The sequence below is a fragment of the Lactuca saligna genome, chromosome 3 (assembly GCF_052625555.1).
Source record: "Lactuca saligna cultivar CGN05327 chromosome 3, ASM5262555v1, whole genome shotgun sequence".
NCBI lineage: Eukaryota > Viridiplantae > Streptophyta > Magnoliopsida > Asterales > Asteraceae > Lactuca > Lactuca saligna.
Genome location: NC_136419.1, coordinates 12,534,993 through 12,546,696, shown reverse-complemented (window position 1 = coordinate 12,546,696; position 11,704 = coordinate 12,534,993).

The window sequence follows — 11,704 nt, the reverse complement described above, 5'->3', positions numbered from 1 at the left end:
CGTCTGAATCGTTCTTTCACTCTGACCATCAGTTTGCGGATGGTAAGCAGTACTCAAACACAACTTTGTACCCAACTCCTCTTGTAGACTCCTCCAAAACCTTGACGTGAAACGACTATCACGATCTGACACAATCGTAAGAGGGACACCGTGAAGTCTTACAATTTCCTTCACGTAAGCATTTGCGAGCTTATCCATAGACCACTTCTCGTTGGCGGCTATGAAGTGTGCACTCTTGGTGAAACGATCCACGACTACCCAAATCATGTCGTGTCCATTCTTCGTTCTAGGCAGTTTAGTCACAAAATCCATGGTGATGTCTTCCCATTTACCCATGGGTACAGGTAAGGGTTCTAAACTCCCATACGGTTTTTGATGTTGTGCCTTAACCCTCGCACATGTTATGCACTCAGCCACATACTTCGCAACATCGAGCTTCATCGTCGGCCACCAGTAGTAGGGTTTTAGGTCCTTATACATTTTAGTGCTACCGGGATGAATCGAGTACATGGTCTTGTGTGCTTCTTCCATTAGAAGATCTCTTATTCCTCCCGTCTTAGGTACCCAAATTCGATCTTGGAATACCTTCAGTCCTCGACTGTTCGTACCGAACACTAACGTTTTTCCTAAACGTTCTTCCTTTCGGTCATTCTTTTCTAAGGCTTCTTCTTGAGCTTTCCTGATACTTTCCACAATCATCGAGACGACTTCAATTCTTAACGCTCTTGGCCTTTTCCTTTCAAGATTGACTTTCCGACTGAGAGCATCAGCAACAATATTTGCTTTACCTGGGTGGTAAAGTATCTCACAGTCGTAGTCCTTGAAAAGTTCTAGCCAGCGTCGTTGCCTCATGTTCAACTCCTTCTGATTAAAGAGATACTGGAGACTCTTGTGATCAGTGAAGAGCTTGCACTTCGTGCCATAGAGGTAATGCCTCCATATCTTTAAGGCAAATACTACTGCTGCCAACTCCAGATCATGAGTGGGGTAGTTCTTTTCGTGCTCTTTCAATTGTCGAGATGCGTATGCTATCACCTTTTCTCTTTGGGTCAGAACACAACCCAACCCGACTCCAGATGCATCACTATAAACTGCGAAATCTTTGACTCCATCGGGTAGAGAAAGTATCGGTGCTTCACATAACTTCTTCTTTAGCTTCTCGAACGCCTCATCGTGTTTCTCACTCCATGTATACGTAGCTCCTTTATGGGTCAAAGCTGTTAATGGAGCAGCTATCGAAGAAAAACCTTGGATAAACCGTCGATAATATCCGGCTAATCCTAGAAAGCTTCGAATCTCCGTGGGACTCTTCGGACGTTCCCACTTCATTACAGCCTCGATCTTAGCAGGGTCAACCATTATTCCTTCCTGGTTAACAACATGACCCAAGAATTGGACTTCCCGTATCCAAAAGTCGCATTTGGAGAACTTTGCAAAAAGCTTCTCCTTCTTTAACACCTCCAACACTTCTCGTAGATGCTTGCCATGCTCCTCCTGGCTTTTCGAGTAAATGAGAATGTCGTCGATGAACACTATCACAGATTTATCGAGGAATGGTTTACAAACCCTATTCATCAAATCCATGAATGCTGTGGGAGCATTGGTTAGTCCGAACGACATAACCAAGAACTCGTAGTGTCCATATCTTGTTCTGAATGCAGTCTTCTCAATATCCTGCTCTCTCACCTTCAGCTGATGATATCCTGACCTAAGATCGATCTTTGAGAAGTAGCTCGAACCTTGCAGCTGATCGAATAGGTCATCAATCCTCGGCAATGGATACTTGTTCTTCACCGTTGCCTTATTCAGCTCTCGGTAGTCTATGCACATCCTCATGCTTCCGTCCTTCTTCTTCACGAATAACACCGGAGCTCCCCAGGGTGATGAACTAGGTCGAATGAAACCGCTATCCAACAGCTCCTGAAGTTGCATCATGAGCTCCTTCATCTCCGTCGGTGCTAATCGGTAAGGTGCCTTTGCTATCGGTGTTGTTCCTGGTAATAAGTCTATACGAAATTCTACTTGCCTATCAGGTGGTAATCCAGGAAGATCTTCGGGAAAGACTTCCGGATAATCGCACACAACCGGTATATTCTGCACCTCTTTCTTTTCTTTCTTAGCATCGATTACGAATGCCAAGTACGATGCACATCCCTTGGACAAACATTTCCTGGCTTTCATCAAGGAGATGATTCCAGAACTCACTTGCGTTTGTCCCCGTACACCATAAATGATTCCTTTCCGGGTGGGTTTATCCTAACTATCTTCTTTCGGCATAATATCTCGGCATCGTTGGCGCTAAGCCAATCCATACCCAAAACGATGTCGAAACCGTTTAACTCTATGGGTAATAGTTCCTCCTGGAATTCGTTTCCGTTTAGGTCAATGATGATGTTCCTAATACGATTACTAACAGGTACGAATTTTCCACTGGCAACTTCTACAATTAGGGCGTTATCAAGTTTTTCTACAGGTAATGCTAATTTCGCACTAAATTTATGCGACACAAAGGAGTAGTTGGCTCCGGAATCAAACAGTATATTTGCAGGCAAACCATTTACAAGAAAGGTACCTGAAGCGACGTCTGCTGCCTCCTTTGCAGCCTCGAGCGTCATCTGGAAGGCTCTCGCCTTCGGCTTTGGTGGTATGTTGGGTCTTCCTGCCTCCTTCTTCTTTGGGCAGTCCTTCAAAATGTGCCCTTCTTCATAACACCCATAACAGGCCTTCTGGTTGAGGGTGCATTCGTTGGCATAGTGCCCAGGCTTTCCGCATTTGTAACAAGTGACTCCTCCATCACACTTCCCAAAGTGCTTCTTCTTGCACTTGTCACACCACTTTGCTTCTGATCCTCCTCCTCTCGAACCAGACTTCGAGAATCTTCCTTTCTTACCGGACCTCGAGGATCCATCAAATTTCCGTTTCTCTCCCACTTCCGCTCTCTCCAGACCCTTTTCTCGTATCTGGGTCTCCACATTCTTAGCAGCCCAGATGGCAGCTTTCAGAGTGCTAGTTTGCTTGACCATTGGACCAAAGTCCGCTGGTAATCCGAGGGCAAATTTGTTAACCTTGGAGAGTTCAGTTGGGACGAGGTGAGGAACAAGCTTCATTTTCTCAGTAAAGCTTGCAGCGTATTCAGTAACGCTCATTCTTCCCTTCTTCAGATTCTGGAATTCGTTGCTGATCTCCAGAAGATCCTGCTCAGAGCAGTATTGCATCTTCAACTGTACCAGAAAATCCTCCCACGACATTTTGCTTGCTTCACCTTTGGGCATTGAATCAGCTAATAGCTTCCACCAGCTTAGTACTCCAGATTTCAATAGAGGAACTGCAAGAGCAGTCTTCTGCCTATTGCTACACTCGCAACTCTCAAACATTGTCTCCATCTCAGAGATCCAGTTCATGACTTCCACCGGCGTCGGGCTTCCGGATAGACTCGGTGGCTTGGATGCCATGAAATCCTTGTATTTGCATCCACGTCCATCATTTCCTCCATCCTGGTGGTTTTGCCTAACTATCGGTGGGTTGGCTTGACCAATAGTCCCACTGTAGTTTCCTTCTTCAGTCTGCCCTTTGTTCAACTCGGGCTGTTCGATCTGAATAGTCGCTTCCTCTCGATTTTGCTGGAGCAAACGCCTGGTTTCCTCCATTTGACGATCCAACATTGCCTGGATCATCGCTTGCACTCCGGCCATCGTTATTGGTCCGGCAGCGGCTTCCACAACTGGTATTTGCTCGATCACGGGGGGTTGGTGTCCGTTCCCATTTGCGTTTACGTTTCCGCTACGGGTCCTTACCATCTTGATCTATATACCGAATAAGGTGGATTTAGATCTTTATTTAGGAGAGACGTTTTAAATCGTCCTTATCACTCCGAAATGTTTACATGCTAGTTCTAATAGCGTAGTCGTACGTTTAGAATCCTAAACACATAAGGTTCCAGATCCGGTCGGCAACAGACCATAGATCCCGAACAAAATAACAGCATATCATGCATAAAGCATTTAGCACATAAAAGCATTTTAGGCACAATTCCTAAAATAAGCTAGTGCTCACACCTCACAATCATCGCTTAGCATTCTAAGTTTAAGTCTAGAAATCCTACAAATTCCTAGTTCGCTTAAACTAATGCTCTGATACCAACTGTGACATCCCCAAAATCACGGCCAGAAAAGACCGGTTTTGTTTATACTTTATTTCAAAATCAGAGTTATCTTTTAATAAATGGTTTGCGGAATTTGTCCCAAAACAATAATATGATAAAGATTTATCAAAAGCATTTCCATAGAAATGTATTCATTAAAAGACTCGGGATGTCATGTTCGTACAGATCAAAAGTATAAACAGTACAATATAAGCCTTACTACATTATTTCATATCTACAGGCCTATATCCGTAATCCCTCGTCCAAAACATCACACCTATGCTCATGCGCCACTACCTGTAATACATAAAACTGAGTGGGTCAGGCTTGGGAGCCTGGTGAGCACATAGGGTTTTCAACCCACAATAAGTTTATTAATTTCATCAATCAACAATAACCCGATTACCCGTTCCCGTTATCCTCACTTTACGTCCCTAAACACCTATCATAAGGGACCTAGCCTAAGGATCATCATCGGGACGGACACTACTGCTAAGGGGATTCCTCAGCAATAAATGTCCTAATAGGCAACCATGTGGGGGATGGAGTACACCGGTGAACACATCGTTCACAACACCTACAGGTTGCGAGCCTGCTAGTGTTCCACTGGACTGTCTAGAAGAGTCCGTGGTCGTCATCTATACTCCGCTAGATGACTGGATCAACAACAACAACATCGAGGCCTCTCATCATTTTATCACACATCACCTATTACATCTACCCATGTTTTACCCCAACATTTTCGTAGATATAAAATACATATACAGTTTAAATCATTGAAAACATGTATAACAACGTTCATCTAGCATAGATAGCAAGTATTCAGATAATATGCACACATAGCACGTAATTTATATAAAATACTTCATATCTATGTGTAAGTTGAAGGTAACTATGCACTCACCGGAAAAGGTGGTGATTCCGAACTCAGACAGCGCTTCGCTTCTTAAAAAGAATTTTTCTTCGACGAAACCTAGTATTATTACCACTAGAGTTTAGTTTATTATTCGTCGAGACTAATTAATAGTCTAGCTATTATTATTATTATTATATAAGCGTCAAAAAAATACTTATATAACCCATAATAATAGCCCAAGTATTTATTATAAGTTCCTAATAACGTTACTATAATTAAATAAAAGTTATATTAAAAATAGCGTAGGCGTAGCTCACTTACAGCGGGTTTTATAGAAAATCGGGCTTTGCTTGGAGCAGCGTTCCCGAGCCGAAAAGCTCTTCTTCTCGGAGCCTTCGAGCACTCCGGGGCTTCCGCCTCGTGCTAGGGAGGTTCCCTAGGCTTTTCGGGGGATTTCGGGGCTAGAGAGAGGTTCTAGAGAGAGAGAGAGAGAGTAAAGAGAAGAAAGAATGGGAAAGGTGTGAAGAAAATGAGGGTGGGAGAGGTGGTATTTATAGGGTGAAATGTGGCTGAACTTGGTGCCACATGTCACCATCTGGTGGCAAGCCTTGGGGAGAAAGCAATGGCCAAGATTGTGCCACATCACCCATTTTCGCACAGCACACTTCCGACTTCTAAAATCCGTAACTTTCACATACGACCTCCGTCAGCTAATTCTCGACCGATCTTAAATTTAACAGTACAAGGAGATTATACTGTTAAACGTCTGCGTAAAATTAATAACTTCTACATACGGACTCTGTTTTTGTCTGTCTTTTTACCGTTGATTTCCTATTAATGAGATCTTCAACTCTCATTTATGTTGCGTAAGCCAAAAACCGCTCGAACTAAAATTCGAGTTTCAGGCCGTGCACTGCTAAGCCGAATCTTAGAAAAATCATAACTTCTTCATACGAAGTCAGATTTGGGCGTTCTTTTTATCGATGTTCTTAGTTTAACATATTCTACGACTTTTGTTTAGATTGCTAAGGCTAAAAAGTCTTCTATCGTAAATTCACTATTTACGTTTCCCGGTGTCGTGCCGGTTTTGTCGTAAAACTTCGGCGGGCCATAACTTCTTCTTTATAGCTCGGATTTCGGCATTCTTTATATGCACGGAAACCTTGAGACATATTCTACAACTTTATATAGAGATATCGGGATTATCTCACACTTTAATTTTGACGCTCATTTTTATTCTTTATTAATTATACATTTATAATTAAATAATAAACACATAAACACACATAATTCACATAATACTCAAATATTTCATATTTATTACTTCAAAAAGAGTTACAATAGTTGACCTAGACTATTACATTGACAAAAATGCTTAGCCCTGAAAACCCGGGCGTTACAGGAACTCATTATGCACTAGCTAATAGTTTGTTGATTATTTTAGGTACTTTTGAGCCTAAGGGAAAAGGCAAGTTTTGATGGTGCGGCATGCACTCTCATAGACGTTTTTCTTTTTGGACACTCTGATATTTGAAATAAAGTTTGTTGATGTATGAATTTGAAACAATTGTTCTTGAGATTTTATGGATAATTAGAAATGTGTTGATAATTTAAAAATGAAAAATTTCTTTGAAGATTGGGTCATTACAATCTAGGTATCCCTCCTAGATTACATGTCAACTCAAATCTATCTCTTAAAGATTTCCTGCCATGTACCCCTACTCAACATACACACAGAGCAAATAGCAAATAATGTCAATGAATAACATCCTCCTAGGCTAAGGCATCAAGAATCAGGTAACTCTAGCTCTAAATTCATGAAATACCTAGCCTACCATCTAGCATGCAACTCTAATATCTCAAAACTATCTAATCTCATAATATAAACAAGTAAGGGTATTTTGGGAAATCACCGTTCGGGCTCTGGCTGATTGTACACACTGCTTCGTCTCGTTTCCTCTTTAAATCTTTTGCTCGGTTAGAAAATCATTTCTTTTAGAATTTTTTTTCTCAAATCCTCGGTTTGAGTCCAGACATACCCAATGGTACATTTGAATCCCTCAAACCAAGGCTCTGATACCAACTTGTAACACTCTAATTTTTCAAATAAAATTTTCATTTTTATTTCCACACAAAACACAGTTTAACATCTCTCATAATCAATTTATAAATGTTTCAAACACAAGACATGAAAATCATTTGTCAAATATCCCAAAATCCTCAAAACACAAATCAACCAGCTGTTGTGTACAATCATGTCGACGACTTCCCGCGATCCTAAGATGTACCTGAAATACATATCACACAACACTGTAAACACGAAGCTTAGTGAGTTCCCCAAAATTCCACACACGAATAATTAGCCTCTCATGGCTATATCTCGATGAGTACCCTCCGATAATGTGTCTCAGTGAAGACCCTCCGATCTCGTGGCTCGGGTTGGAGCCTCCAGTCCTGTATCTCAGTGAAGGCCCTCTGGTCTCACGACTCAGTTTGGACTCTTTGGTCATATCTCAATAATGCAAAGAATAATATACAACATAAATCTTAAATACAAAATACATATTATCACATATCTCAGTATAAGCACATAAGACCCTCCGGTTGCAAAGTAATTATCACTCAGGTAAGTATAGTGAGAAGACTCACCTCATAAGTAAATCAAAGTATGTCTTGCACTCGGACTGCCGGTCTAGACTCCGCCTATCATTTATCGCAATCATCTCTAATTAATAATTGATATTAACAACCCCCAAAGATGGTAGGCTAATTCCTCTTCTAAATCTCAGAAGGGTAAAAGACCATTTTACCCCTTCATGGCCTCCAAAGTCCACAACTTGACCAAACCCTAAAAGTCAAGGAAAGTCAACACTTAAGTCAACAGTACATGTTGACTCAACTCGTCGAGTTCCTTCTTTTCTTCGAAAACCGGGAAAGTTCGAGTCATCTTGTCGAGTTGTCCCGCCAACTCGTCAAGCTTACATAGTGTCCAGAATATCGGGTAAAAACCAACCAACTCGTCGAGTTGGCTAACTAACTCATCGAGTTCCTTCAGCCCCTTTCTTATTCAGATGCTTTTAAGCGAACCTAAAGCTCCAAACTATAGATCTAGCAAGTAGACACTTATTTACTGTTTATTAAGTAATTTGATTATTATTATTATTATTAAATATTATCAATTATTGTATTTAATTGGAGGAATATACATAGTACACCTCAGCATGACACCCACTGACCCACAACAATACATACGAGGAATGTACGAGAGTTTGAAGTTGCTAGCAAACAATAGAGGACTACTTAGTCCACCATTTTATTCCTAAATTTTAATACCAAATGTATTTAATTTGTTTATAATAAAAAATATTTGTTATTTTAATAAATGATTTGTGAATAATAATATCCATTAATTCCATATGAATTCTCAGAAAAGTTCCAAAATTTTGGTTATTGAGTAAATTTAAAAAAGTTTCAGTATTTTGACCAAACTAACAAAAAAAGACAAGATATCGGCAAAATCTGCGAAACCAGCATTTTTTTTTTTTTTGGCCCTGTATTTTATGCTTTTCTATAAACAAAATTTATTTTGAGATTTTTTCATAAAATTGACTAAAATATTAAGATTTTTCTAGAAAACTTTCATATACAATATGATGATAAATAAATGAGATAAATACATAAATAGAGATTCAACAAAATAATCAATTTTGTTACACAAAAATTGTACAATCGAAAAACTATGAATTCACTTTTTTTCTTCGAATGTTGCTTTTTTCATGATCCTCATTCATCAAGATATTATAAAAAAACTAAATAATTATAACTTATATTTTATTGACTACGAAATAATTAATATTATTGTGAAAATCATTAAAAATAAAAAATATTCATATTTCGAAAATGAAGTGTTAGGTTTAGATAGATTTCCAATATAAATGTCAGATATAAAATTAGAAAACATTTATCAAATGTTTTAAATATGGGATAAATTCAAAATAATTAATGATTTTTAATAACCACGACGATGAATTATTTGTCATTTTCGAAGATGATTTTAATATTGTGGTTAGTTTGTGAAATACAGTTTAGTTGGTACTTTTTGTCATTTTTTCAAAATAAAAAAACCAATTATCATTACAAATAAATAAAGGGAAATATAAAGAAAAATCTCATTATTTTGGGAAATTTTTTTGATAAAATTTTAATTTTTTTTAACAGAAAATTTTCAATTATTAAATTTTATACATGATGTCGTTTCATGTTAAAATAAAAATAATGAATTTTTTGTTAATTTGGGCAAAATATTAATTAATCATAATTTTTCTATTAAAAAAAGATTTTATCAAAAAATTTCTCAAAATAATTAAACTTTCGGTATATTATCCATAAATAAAATATTATAAATATCAATCAATTTTCAACTTTCTTAAATTTATTTGTATAACTAGTATATTTAATGTGACATAATAATTATTTGAGTATAAACATTTTAACTATAATGTTATTCTAAATTATAAAAACATTTAAGTATTATATTTGTTAAAATCATCATACTATATTATAAAGGGAACATTTTTTCTTTTATCACATTTATTTAAAACTTCCATGCATTTAAAACTTCAATGCATTTTTCCTTTCACCACATTTATTTAAAACTTCATGACTTTTCAATTTTTATAATAATAATTATAAGTTGGTTAATAAGGTTAAATAAATATCAACCCTAAGTATAAACTAAATTTCAATATTAAAATAATATGTTTAGTTACCCGGATCTCACTCCGATAACGACCGACCTTGGTGCCTTAGACCCTGTTGATATAGTGAGGATAACTCACCTCGAAACTATTGGCTGAAAGGATAAGATCCCGCTGCTCCAAACTCCGACACGAACTCCTCCACTGAACATCAAAACACTCAACACAATAAATACCCTTAATTACCAAAATACCCCTGGAAGACAACTGGTCAACCCTTGGACAAGGTCAAAGTGAACCCCTGACTGATTCTACTCGCCGAGTCAACCCGATGACTCGTTGAGTCCCTAAGCTCAGAACTTCCCTCAATCCGCGACCTAACTCGCCGAGTCACCCCAAGACTCGCCGAGTCCAACAACTCTGAGTCCACTCGCACCCAACTCACCAAGTCATCCCTTAACTCACCGATTCTCGACTCAACCATAAAATATTGGGACTCTTCGACAAAACTCGCCGAGTCCAAGAATAGACTCGCCAAGTCTAAGGCTATCTTCAACCTACTCGCCGAGTTGTTCTTCCAACTCGCCGAGTTCCAGGCCATCTTCATCCAACTCGCCGAGTTCCAGACTTCCTTCAAGCAACTCGTCGAGTCCACCCATGTGACTCGCCGAGTACCACCGGTCTGAATCCATACAGAAGCATTCCAGACCATGCAATTGATCCAAAACATAGATCTAGCCTCCTACAACCCATCCATCACGTAAAGTGGCAAACTTTACGTGAATCCAAAGAGATCTAGGCCTTATACACTTTAGAGCTAGGGTTTGGGACAAGGTAGCTTCACCAATCACTCATCAACAGGGACTTTATGACATATAAGACCATTCCAAACCTAGATCTGAAGTAGCATCCTCAGATCCAAGCTTCTATCTCAATTTAGATGTCATATCCATTACCATACATGAATCCATGAAGAAAATAGCTTAAGGAAATGGTTCCTTACCTCCTAGAATGAGCCCAACCAACTGTAGATTCCTGATCTCCCCCAAGCTTCCTAATACAAGCCTCCAATCTTCAATCCTAAAGCACCAAATATCTTTCTCCAAGCTCTAATTCACTTGATAATGGGGGCTCCTCACAAATTTAGGGCTTCTGGAACTCAAAGAATGATAAGGAGGCTGGGGAGAAGATATGATGTTCTTTATATAGGGCTCAACCCTCGAAATCAGGGTTTTCCATACACAGCGCCTACTCGCCGAGTCCATCCTTGAACTCGCCGAGTTGGCCACTTAACACGCGACCTGAGTCGCGACCCTACTCACCGAGTCACCCATGGACTCGCCGAGTTGACCTTCAATTTACACTTTTAGCCCTTCAACTCTACTCTTGATATTTCAGGATGTTACAAATTTTTAACATATTATACTTAATTTATTAGATTTAATATGTTTTTGTATGTAAATTATTATAAGTTTAAAGTTATAAATTTTAAACAGTTTGGATAAAATACTTAAAATTTTAATTTAAATAGAGTATTACAATGTCAACTTAAATATAAATTTCAGTTCCACTTAAAAAACCAAAGAATATTTTGTAAATAGTTAATAATGATAAATTATAGCGATAAATGCAAAAACTAAATTGTAATCTCAATTTATCTAAACTAATTCTTAAAGATATTTTTATAATCATTAAAAGGTTTTAAATAAACAGCTTAAAATAAATTATAATAACAATAGTTAAAAATAATTCTATATAAATGATTATATTGTTACCTTTAAAATGAAAAAACAATGTTTGATGTTTTAAACAATTATAATGATAAAAATTAAAACATTAAGCAAATAAATTTAAAAAAAATAATTAACAATAACAACTATAACTAACATTAAACCATATATTATATTTAATTTTATTCATGTGTAACTGGCAGATAAAAGTCATTCAAACGATTGAGATTATGCATTTATAATAGATGTATATATTATTATATAGTTCAAAATAATTAAT